Genomic DNA, 12,994 nt, shown 5'->3' on the forward strand with positions numbered 1-12,994 from the left:
CCTATTCACAAATTTGATTACACTACTTTTACTATTTTAAGTTATGTTATGTATATTCATGTGGCTATTCTTTAACTACCTTAAATGCTTGACAGAATAGGCAGATTTATAAGCAAATCTAACAAACAAACAAAAAATACCCTACAACATGTCAAAACAAATTTTTAAAAATATTCCAAACATCTCAATCAATACTCGTTATAGGCTTGACCAAATTCTCTTAAACTTTTCAGTTTAAAATGCTAAGATCTAATATGTGAAGATTCTTTAAATCACATTTATACACATATTATACTCAGCTAAAACCAAAGGTATTAATATAATTGGTTTCATCTGCTGTATTATCTATATATTCAAGTCCAGACTTTTTTAGGTTTGCAAAGAATTTCATCTATTTGAGATGACAGACTCTAGTATCAAAGATGGGATGGAAATCCCAGACAACAATATAGTTGCTTATCCATTACAGGATTTGAGATTCCAGACCAGCCATGGAATCTGAGAACTACAAAACTCTAGGTTTATTCTGTTAGAGAGGAGACATGGACCCATGGGCTCTTTTATAGGGTTGATTTGTCAACAGATTCCCCAAGTACTCTCAGCATCTAAATGGCAGTTACCCAATTTGGGTAGATGGAATCTGACACCCCTACACCATATTGCAGCTAACTTCCTTCACTACTTGTCTGGACTTAACTAGTCTCACTAATCTGACTGAATTCTTTCCATAGTTTTGGCCACAATTTTTTTTTTTTTTAAGATTTTATTTATTTGATTGGGGTGGGGGGGAGAGACAGAGGGAAAGAGAGAAACTCTGACTCCCCACTGAATGGCAAGCATGATGTGGGGCTTACTCTCACAACCCCAAGATCATGACCTGAGCCAGAATCAAGAGTTGGACGCCTAGCCGACTGAACCACCCACGCACCCCCTTGGCCACAATGCTGTAGTCCTTCTAACATTTGGAAGTTAAAAACAATGCAATAGTCCTTCTACCATTTGGAAGTTAAAAAAAATGCAACTACAATGCGGTTGAGTAATTGCCAGTCACTAGATGACTTAATGACAAATATGTGTTAACATGATGCTTTGGATTTCTAGAAGGAAGAGATCACTGTGGTTTGACTAAATCAAGAAAAGATTGATAGAGGACATTGAACTTTACCTGGACCTTGGGGGAAATGTTAAATACTTTAGTATGTTTCAAAAAATCTCTATGAATAAAGTGATGAATCGCTCAACAGTGACCTTTATAAATTCTGTTAGAAGTATTTTAAGAGGGTCCTTGGGTGGCTCAGTGGGTTAAGCCTCTGCCTTCAGCCCAGGTCATGGTCTCAGAGTCCTGGTATCGAGCCCCACATCAAGCTCTCTGTTCAGCAGGGAGCCTGCTTCCTCTTCTTTCTCTGCCTGCCTCTCTGCCTATTTGTGATCTCTGTCTGTCAAATAAATAAATAAAATCTTTTTTTTAAAAAGTATTTTAAGAAAAACACTGATGACACTGATGAAGTCCCAGAACCTAAGTCAGGTTCGGTGGGGTGAGGAGGTTCGGAGCCGACGACTAAAGAAAGAATTCTTAAGACGTCGTTGGTGCAAAAGGTGATTGGTGTTGAAATAGTTAACCCTATTTCCTTTTGGTAGGAGAAGAAACTAATATTTTAAATATGTATTACCTTTAACCTTATAGTTTCATTTCTAGGAAACTAATTTGAAGAATCTGTCATATATGTAACCCAAGCTTACATATACAAGGATATGTACATAAACAACCCTGCAGTAGGGAGAAACTTCAAGTAACAAAGCCAATAGTGGAATGGTTAAACACAGAACATCCATACTTAATAAAGGCCTATAGCAATTTAAAAAGAATACTGTGGAAATTTTTAAAAGGTGTGTGGGGGGGGGAGAATACTGTGGGGCATCCTGTGTGGCTCAGTCTCCTGGGTGTCCCACTCTTGGTTTCAGATCAGGTCATGATCTCGGGGTGGTAAGATTGAGCCCCTCCCAGCCTCCGCTCTGCCTGGAGTGGGCTTGAAAGTCTCTCTCTCCTCCTCCCCACACTTACGTTTTAAATAAAGAAAGAATGAAACAAACAAACAAACAAATTCTTTAAAAAATACTGTCAATGGGGCTCCTGGGTGGTTCAGTCAGGTAAGCTGCTGCCTTTGGCTCAGGTCATGATCCCAGGGTTCTGGGATCCAGCCCCGCATTGGGATCCCTTCTTAGAGGAGAGTCTGCTTCTCTCTCTCCCTCTGCCTGCTGCTCTGCCTACTCCTACTCTCTCTCTCTAATAAATAAATAAAATATTTTAAAAAATACTGTCAAGATACATAAATGCATATAGAAAAGACAGAGGACCCGCCTGAGACTCCATAGTAGAGAGGCCCACGGGGGTCTCCTCTCCAAATGGGCTGTGTCCTAGTGCTGGTCCTGGTCCCCACCACCCCTGATCCTGCACCGAGGCCTCAAGGGGTCGCCCAAGATTTCCAGCAGTGCACAAGTGACGGCTTGCCATCCATCCTCTCCAGGGGCTCACTCGTGGCCTCCCACGACTATTACCGAAGCTGTGGAGGTTCTGCTTCCAGTAACTGGCCCTGTGGAAGCGCAGGGCATCTGGGAGAAGCCACCTCTCACCACCCCCATCTCCCTAACGCCGACCAGGGTCCCTAGTGGGCAAGCTGCTTTTTCCAGAAGTCCACTCTCCGGTTTGTGGCTATAGTGTTGGGAGTCCCCCAGATCTCTGACTCTCCCAGGCCTCCAGCGACTCGATCACCTGTGACTTGGCTCTGGAAGCCACGAGGAAGCAGCCTAGTGGCCACCAGCCTGACAAAGCTAATACCGAGCCCCAGTCCTGAGAGGCCACCACCAGCCACTAGGCTACAGGAGGTACCAAGGGGCCTCCCTCCCAGTAGACTAGGCAGGCTGAAGCCCGCAGAAGCCGGCAGGTTCTTTTATATCAAAACAGCAAAACACCAAAAAGGGAGTTGAGAGAACCCGACTCCTTACTATCCAAGTCACCCACAAGCCTTCCTGACATCCTGTAACCACGTGCCTTGCACCAAGTAGAAAATAAACTCCAAGCAGCCAGTAAAAAAGAAAGACATAAAAAAAAATATCCAAAACATAATACTAAGTGAAGAAAAATTGTCTTAAAAGACTTTGTAGGGGCACCTGGATGGCTCAGTGGGTTAAGCCTCTGCCTTCAGTTCAGGTCATGATCTCAGGGTCCTGGGATGAACCCCACATAGGGTTCTCTGCTCAGCAGGGAGCCTGCTCCCCACCCCTTGCCTTTCTGCCTACTTGTAATCTCTCTCTGTCAAATAAAACAAACAAAAAAACAAAAAAACAAAAAAACACTTTGTATAGGGGTGCCTAACTGGCTCAGTTGGTTAAGCAGCTGCCTTTGGCTCAGGTCATGATTCCAGAGTCCTGGGATCAAGCCCAGCAAAAATAACAACACACATACACACACACAAACACTGGGTATAGCCTGATCTCATTTAGGCTTTCATAAGCATGTATATATGTAAAGAAAACTTTTACATATACATATACAAATTCATATAGATGTATGTTCAGGAAAAATGCTGAAGAGATAAAATCCAAACCATAAGCTGCGGTTCTATCCAGAGAGAAAAACTGGATGGGAGGAAGAAGGCAGGAGAGAGGTAACTTTCACTTTTCCCTCCATATAATTTCAACAAAAGTATAACTGTAAACTTTGAAGAACTAAATTGAAGCAAAGAAAATACCATTTGAAACTTAGGACTTAGACCTTTAATTTGTCACTTCACGTTCACCACTGTTTATTTACTGACCTATAGAATATTCTACCACTTTAAGAAATTGAGAAAATTCCAGGAAAATAAGTCTAGTAGAAGCATGGGTCTTTCTTTAAATGTCTAAAAGCTTTCCTCCTCCTCCTAGCAATAATTTATGAAACACTTTTTGAGGGTTGAGCAATCACGAAAGTACCTGTTAGGCAGAATTCACCAAGAGAAAGAGAAATGGACATCCATAGTCAAGGGTTGGCTTACATGATTGTAGGCGTTTGCAGAACAAGTCTGAAGTCATGTGCTGGCCACCAGGAAAACAGGCTGGAACTTTAGGGCAGGAGCCAATGCTTTCGTGCTCAGGTGCAATTTCTCTGTGGAAGCCCGGGTTCTGTTCTCCTATCCTTTAAACTAATTCAATCAGGCCCACCCAGATTATCTAGGAATCTTACTGTGAACTGATTATGGACTGAAGTCTTACCAACAGACTACTCCAGAGTAAGACCTGGGTTAGCTCTGATTGAATAACCAGGGCCGAGGCAAATCAAGGCAAATAGACTCAAAAACACATGTCGCAGTATGTCTATGTAAAGAACAAAAACAGACAAAAAGACACATATCAGAATCACCACTTTTCTTTTTTAGAGAAGATTTTTAAAAATTTATTTATCTGAGAGAGAGAGAGGGTGCACCCATGAGCAGGGGAAGGGGCAGAGGGAGAGAGAGAAGCAGACTCCCCACTGAGCGTGGAGCCCTATGTGGGCTCAACCCCAGGACTCTGAGATCATGACCTGGGCCAAAGACAGAGGCTTAACCGACTGAGTGACTCAGGCTCCCCCACAGTCACGGTATTCGAGCCCAGACCTTGGGCCTGTCATGGGGCTGTTTTACATGTTACCTTACTTGGTCACTACGGTATAATTCCAGGGTCAGCTACCAAAGTAGATTAAAATTTAGGTAACTGTGACTCTGAAGTTTTCTTTAATGTAGCTTCTTTAGTTGCTGAGACCAGCTCAATTTACACATAAAAAGGAGATTTCTTTCCTAACCACAGGTAAACTAACTGGAAAAGTGAGATGGTTTTACTAGGAACTGATAGGGTTCTCGAGAATCAGGGACCACATGGCCTCTGTCTCTCTTTGACTCTTTTTTTTTTCCCCCTAAGGGCTCCCTCTGTTCACCTCTCTTGTTTTTTCTTTTTTTTTTTTTTTAAGGTTTTATTTTTTAAATGCGTTCTACACTCAAGGTGGGGCTTGAACTCAGAACCCCAAGATCAGGAGTCACACTCCAGTGACTGAGCCAGCCAGATGTCCCTGTTCCCCTCCCTTCTAGCTGACTTCTTCGGCTTACTCCAAGTTTCTCTTCCATAATACTTAAATATGCATATAATCCCTCATGAATGTTCCCGTCCTCTCTATTTTTTTATTCGTGAACATTATGGCTATTTGGCAATTTTTTTGAATTCCCCAAAGAGGGACAATTTAATTGCCTCAACTATCTTTTGGGCTGTTCAAAGCATGATCCTACTAAGGTGGCATCAGTAGGAATTAGAAATGAGAGGCATGAACCAGTTTATGGACTTTGAAGAGATGAGTGATTAGACATGAATGTTGCAAAGGCAGAGTGAATTAAAAACAAATTAGACAAAGACAGCTCTACTTGAGAGAAATACATTGCATCTGAGCCCCTAGGTCTCACCTAGTGGCTCTCATCCTTCCCTAATCACCTGTCCCTCCATCCCCGGATCCCATAAGCCAGTGTGACTCATGCAGGAACCTACCAACACTTCAATTCTAAACTCTAAACTCAAAGTCAAAGGTGTGTTTCTCACTATCACCAATACCCCCTTGGCTTACGTCTGTCCTGTTTGTCCTGTAAACTCAGTGTCATTGAATCACCTCAATTCTCATCTCTGTTGTTCTAGGCTTTGCATCTGTGTCTATTCCTGACATTTCCATCATGAGTCTCCACTCAACTTTAGCTGAACTCTTCAGCTTCCAGTAAAAGTTGTTGACTTTGGTGAGATCAGAGCTCTATCTCAAAACTCAGGAATCAAATTCCATTTTCCAATGACAGTGACTAGTCAAGCTGGCCATGTTTCCTTCAAAGCAGAGGGAAAGGAGACTATTGTTTCTGTATCATCTATCTTTTGAGCACCTACTATTTTATCAAATACTTGGTGGGTACTCATGCTACAAAGTTAATGAGAAACACCTTAAAAAGCTCTTTTTTTTTTTTTAAAGATTTTATTTATTTATTTGACAGATCACAGGTAGGCAGAGAGGCAGGTAGAGATAGAGAAGAGGAAGCAGGCTTCCCGCTGAGCAGAGAGCCCAATGCGGGGCTCATGACCGAGATCATGACCTGAGCCGAATACAGAGGCCTTAACCATCTGAGCCACACAGGGGCCCCTTAAAAAGCTCTTAGAAAAGAGAGAGGCTAACAATCCACAATTACACACATCTCGTCATAAGTACACAGACATACGTGTGGAGGAAGTTGTTTAAATTAGCCTTGAAGTCCCAAAGAAGGCTTTCCAGAGCAGAATACCCAGGAGCTTAATATTATTGTTTTAAATATTTTTTTAGTATTAAAATATTTAAATATTTAAATATTATGCACATAGAGAGAAGTGCATGAATCACAAATGATACTTTGAGAATTTTCAAGACTGTATGACAATCACCAAGATCAAGAAATAGAGGGGACCGGAATGGCTCAGTTAGTTAAGCAACTGCCTTCAGCTCAGGTCATGATCCCAAAGTCCCAGGAGGGATCAAGTCTCTCACCACATCAGGCTCCCAGCTCCATGCGGAGTCTGCTTTTCCCTCTGACCTTCTCCCCTCTCATGGTCTCTCTCACTGTCTCCCTCTCAAATAAATAAATAAAATCTTTGGGGGAAAAAAAAAGTGTTTCTTTAAAAAAAAGAAAAAGTAATGGAACATTACTAGCATTTCGAAGCTCCGCTTCTGCCTCCTCTCAGTCCTCTTGCTTACATTAACAGAAATTAGGAGTGAAAAGTGGTAAGGAGGGGTGCCTGGGTGGCTCAGTGGGTTAAGCCTCTGCCTTTGGCTCAGGTCATGGTCTCAGGGTCCTGGGATCCAGCCCAGCATCAGGCTCTCTGCTCAGCAGGGAGCCTGCTTCTCCCCGTCTCTCTACCTGCCTCTCTGCATATTTGTGATCTATCTATCAAATAATTAAAATCTAAAAAAAAAAAAAAAAAGGAAAAGAAAAGTGGTAAGGATATACTTGGCAGAAAGAATGGCATAGATTGAGAGGTTTAGGGATGTGTGGGTGGCTCAGTGAGTTAAGCCTCTGCCTTCCGCTCAGGTCATAATCCTAGGATCAAGTCCCACATCAGGCTCCCTCCTCTACCTGTCACTACCCCTACTTGAGCATTATCTCTGTCTCTATCTCTGACAAATAAATAAAATCTTAAAACATACAAAAAACAAACACTGAGAGGTTTAAAGTAGTACAGAAGGTAGACATTTCTGTGACTTAGGTAGTGGAAGAAAGGGGGTGGTTGGAGAAGAGCGATCTCCTGTATAAGCAGAAGCCTGATCGTGAAAACCTGTCTTTTTGTTTTTGTTTTTGTTTTTGTTTTAAGATTTTATTTATTCCAGAGAGAGAGAGAAAGAGAGAGAGAAAGAGAATGCACAAGCGGGGGAGACAGGCCCAGGGAGAAGGACAAGCAGACTCTCTGCTAAGCAGAGAGCCTGACATACAATGGGTGTGGGAGCATCTGGCTCTGTGCTTTTCGGGGAGCCTGCTTCCCCCTCCCCCTCCCCCTCTGCCTACTTGTGATCTCTCTCTCTGTCAAATAAATAAATAAAATCTTAAAAAAAAAAAGAAAGAAAGAAAACAACTTGATGGTGATCTCATCGCCAGGAAAGAAAACAAACGAAGAAAAAAGAAAAGGGTGATAAAGACAATGGGTTTATGGGTTTTTTTAACTTCTTTCTTTAAATTCAAGTTAGTTAACAAAGTGTATTATTAGTTTCCAAGGTAGAGTTCAGTGATTCATCAGTTGTATACAACACAGTGCTCATTGCATCACGTGCCCTCCATAATTGCACATCACCCAATTACCCTCAACTGCCCATCCACCTTCCCTCTAGCAACCCTCAGGTGTTTCCTAGAGTTAAGAGTCTCTTATGGTTTTCTCCATCTCTATTTTCATCTTATTTTATTTTCCTTCCCTTCCCATGTTCATCTGTTTTGTTTCTTAAATTCCACATACAAGTGAAATCATTTGTCTTTCTCTGACTGACTTATTTTGCTTAGCATACTACCCTCTAATTCCATCAACATTGTTGCAAGTGACAAGATTTCATTCTTTTTGATGGCCAAGTAATATTCCTGCACGTGTGTGTGTGTGTGTGTGTGTGTGTGTGTGTGTGTGTGTACACATCACATCTTCTTTATCCATTCATCTGTCAACAGACATCTGGGCTCTTTCCATAGTTTGGCTATTGTGGACGCTGCTGCTATAAACATTGGGGTGCACATGCCCCTTCAGATCACTATGTTTGTATCCTTTAGATAAATACATAGTAGTGCAATTGCTGGGTCATGAGGTAGCTCTATTTTTAACTTTTTGAGGAACCTCCATACTGCTTTCCAGAGTGACTGTACCAATTTGCATTCCCAACTACAGTGTAAGAGGGTTCCCCTTTCTTCACATCCTCACCAACATCTGTCATTTCTTGAGGACAACGGGTTTATGTTGAGACATGTTAAAGCAGGAAAATGGTTATAAATAAGAGATGTGGGTTGGAAAAAATAATTTGGTAGTTATCAGCTTTATACTTTCTTTTTTTTTTTTAAGATTTTATTTATTTATTTGTCAGAGAGAGAGAGAGAGCAAGAGCGAACACAGGCAGAGTGGCAGGCAGAATCAGAGGGAGAAGCAGGCTCCCTGTGGAGCAAGGAGCCCGATGTGGGACTCCATCCCAGGATGCTGGGATCATGACCTGAGCCGAAGGCAGCTGCTTAACCAACTGAGCCACCCAGGCGTCCCAGCTTTATACTTTCTTAAATGAATCCATGCACGTGTAGGAAGTCCCCAAGAAGAAAGCATAAAATGCAAACAAATGAGAGAGAACTGGGGAGTACAGCTATGTAAGATGCAGAAAAGGAAAGAATAATCTAAGAATAAGTCTCAGAAGAAAAATCCAGAGGAAAAAAAGGCAAACCAAGGCAGCAGCATCTATGGAGGCAAAGCAGTAGGGAGTTTTCAGAAAAGAATGTTTAGAGGCAAGTAAGATAGTAAGTACCAATTGGATTTAATGATGTGGAGGAGCCCAGGGACTTCAGGGGAGTGGTGGAGGCGTTGGGTTGAAACGATGGCCAGGAAGAGTCATTCTTTCATAAAGCTTGACTGTATGAGGGAGAATTAGAGGGTAGGTATTCTTATGCCCACTGTTGTCTTAGAAGATTATCTGAAACACGATAGACCCTTGATACATACGTTGCTCTGATTGACTGCATCTTCTTTTTTTTAAGATTTTATTTGTTTGCTTGACAGAGATAGTGAGAGAGAGAACACAAGCAGGGAGAGTGGGAGAGGGTGAAGCAAGCTTCCCTCTGAGCAAGGAGCCCAATGCAGGACTCAATCCTGGGATCAGGACCTGAGCTAAAGACAGACCCTTAACAACGGAGCCACCCAGGCTCCCCTTCATTTTTTTTTTTGAAAGAGAGAGTGGGCACGTGGGCTGGGGAGGGGCAAAAGGAGTGGGGGAGAGAGAATTTTTGTTTGTTTTTTAAATATTCTATTTATTTGAGAGTGAGTCAGAGAGAGCACAAGCAGAGAAGAGGGGCAGACGGAGAGGGATAAGCAGACTCCCCACTGATCAGAGAGCCCAATGTGGGGCTCAATCCCAGGATCCTGGGATCAGGAACTGAGCCAAAGGCAAAGGCTTAACTGGCTGAGCCAACCAGGCCCCCCTCATCAGTAGATTCTTAATTCTACTGAGACTGCCTGCAACCAGGCTACAACTTCTCTTGCCTGGAAGGCACAAATAATACATATCTCCTGCTGTGCTGGAGAGCAGACAGCTTTATCTTTTCTGTGGTGGATCAGAGCAGGTGACGCCTGACATCACAGCAAGCCAAGGACTGCAAATAAGTTAGTCAATGATGAATCTGTCAGGTCTTACTGAGAGGAGGGCTGATACCATATCCATCAACAGTTGAGATTACCTCAACCAATCCCTCCTTAAAAATGTGAAGGTAGATTAAAGGACATCAGGAGATTTGGTAAACTCGGTTATGGCCTGGAGTCTGAGCTACCCTAGGCCTTGCAAACTTCTCAGAGATCTAAAAACTATTTATTTGAGACCTAAAAGCAAACGCCTCTAAGATACAGATTACCCATTGCCAAACTCCTGAGAAGCAAAGTAAATAAATGTTTAATTAAATAGCAACATAACATTATATGCCAACTGGCCAATAGTTTCTTAAATCACAAATAAATTTAATGTTACATATAAAGAACTTATATATAGTAGGGTCCCCTGTGTTGTAAAGATTTTTTAAAGATTTTATTTATGTATTTGAGAGAGAGAGTGAGAGAGGGAACACAAGCAGGGGGAGTGTGAGGGGAGAAACAGGCTTCCCACTGGCAGGGAGCCCCATGTGGGGCTTGATCCCAGGACGTTGGGATCATGACTGAGCTGAAGGCAGACACTTACTGACTGAGCCAGGCAGGTGCCCCATGCGTATTTTTTAAAGGTATTCTTAAAAAAAAAAAAAAAGGATTATTTATTTATTTATTTACTTAGACAGAGACAGAGCACAAGCAGGGGGAGTGGCAGGTGGAGGGAAGGAAGAAGCAGTCTCTCTGACGAGCAGACAGCCTGACATGGGGCTTGATCCCAGGACACTGGAATCATGACTTGAGCCCTGAGCTGAAGGCAGACGCTTAACTGACCTGAACCACCCAGATGCCCTGTTGTACATATTTTTAAACTTTTTCTCTGTATTATATCTTGACACCATAAGAAGGGTCATCTGGCTGGCCCAGTGGGAGCATGTGAGTCTTGATCTCAAGCTTCTGAGTCCGAGCCACATGTTGAGCCTAGAGATTACTTAAAAAACAAAAAACAAACAAACAACAACAACAAAAAAGCACCTAAAGCTAAAACTAAAAAATGAAAAATAACTTTCTGGCTGGGAAGCTGCTGCCCCTCCTGGGGTCTAGCCAGTTCTTAGAGAGAGCAAGGACCCAGCATGTCCTTGACGTGCAAACACCAAATCCACAGCCACACCTCCCCTAGGTGGCCCAATTGCCCCAGGAGGCAAAATTCCTCTTCCTTAGTCATCCCAAGGCCAGGGACTAGGCAAGGAGGGACCATCTCTATAGGTTAGAGCCCAACCAAATTATCCACACTAGGTAATCCTGAACTGTTAACCTATCCTGCCTCGTCTTGCTCCCTGGAAACTCCAATGGAAACTCTGCCCTAGACCTTCCACTCCCTCCAAGTCTTCTGCTTCCTGACCACTCTGATGGTCTTCCCTGGGGCTCTGTTTGACAGGCTGTGCCTCCTCTCTCTAGAACCTATGAATAGAGTAAATTTTCCCTGATTGTCTCGGTCTCCTCTTACAGGGCTGCACTTGACTGACGATCTCATAAAAGAATACAAAGCGTGCCCCAACCTAGGACTGCCTCAGGCCTACAGGTCTTAAAAGAGTTCTTAAAATAGTTCCTAATGATCTCCTTGACCCATCACTGATGATTGTATCTTACATGTGCCTCTTTCCCAAGGCCATGAGTGTATCTGGTTGAACCCGGAAATGCACCCCCCCCCCCCCGCCGCCCCACCCGAGTCACACACTGTACTGGGTATTCCCTTCAACCCCTGACCGTGTCTCTTGTTTTATCAAACATAGAGGGCAGATTCTTATCATTCTCAGGTTTAACATTTTCTGGTTGAAGGGGAACAGAATATGCCACCGCCAAATATGCCCCTTTGGCATATTGATTATTGTGAATTAAAGCCTTTTGAGAAACAGCTGTGCAAGAAGGACACTCCTACCCTCCCTTGTCCTCCTGGAAGCAGGTGATAATCCCATGTGAAAGGTACCTTCCCCGTAGCAGGGTGGGGAAGGCATCCTTCTCATCAGAGACGGTGAATTTTGGACTGAGAAGGTCATACAAACAAGTCTTTTACTTCTTCACCATTTAGCTCTTTGAAGCTCAAACCCTGTTGTTTTGCCAATTCCACACAAATTTGTGTTTGTCTAAAAGCTTCCTGCTTTGGTCACTTCTCTGAGTCTCATATTTTTACGGGGCTGCAGTACATATAAAATTAAATGTGTTTTCTTCTTGTTAATCTGTCTTATGTCAATGTAATTATTATTTTATTTTATTTTTTAAAAATATTTTATTTATTTATTTGACAGACAGATCACAAGTAGGCAGAGAGGCAGGCAGAGAGAGAGGGGAGGAAGCAGGCTCCCGCTGAGCAGAGAGCCCGATGTGGGGCTCGATCCCAGGACCCTGGGATCATGACCTGAGCAGAAGGCAGAGGCTTTAACCCACTGAGCCACCAAGGCACCCCTGTCAATGTAATTATGTAGGCCAAACAATGTAGAAGAATGGAATATTTTTCCAACCCTACATAGTTTTATTATTTCCTTAGAAGAAGTTTCTAGGATATGGAATAAAGTACCTTTTAAAAATTCCTTTATTTTTTTTAAAGATTTTATTTATTTATTAGAGAGAGAGAGAGAGAAGAGAAGCAAACTCCCCACTGAGCAGAGAGCCCAATGTGGGGCTTGATCCCAGGACCCCGAGATCATGATCTGAGCTGAAGGCAGATGCTTAACCGACTGAGCTATCCAGGTGTCCCTGCAATACCTTTTTAATTTGTTTGTGCATCAACTTTAAGACTGGTATAAAGGAAGTTGGCAGCCTAGAATCTATATTTCAGCATGGTTTTATTATGCTTTATCGTACAGGGGATATATGTTGTTTCTTTGTAGGAAAACAAATGGCTTGAAGTAATATATAAAATTTTACTGAAGTCAGAGAAGTTTATTACCTTGTGGTACAAGGATGTTCTTAGGAAGCATCTGATTCTCCATGGAAATGGGATTTGGGATGCAGCTAACAAACCCATACAAGCATTTCCCTTTTCAAGGATTTGGGTGCTCAGAAAGACATAGGGTTATTTTCCTTATTATTTTAAGACTCTAGATTATTCTACTTTAATTCTCAT

The sequence above is a fragment of the Mustela lutreola genome, chromosome 8 (assembly GCF_030435805.1).
Source record: "Mustela lutreola isolate mMusLut2 chromosome 8, mMusLut2.pri, whole genome shotgun sequence".
Classification (NCBI taxonomy): Eukaryota; Metazoa; Chordata; class Mammalia; order Carnivora; family Mustelidae; genus Mustela; species Mustela lutreola.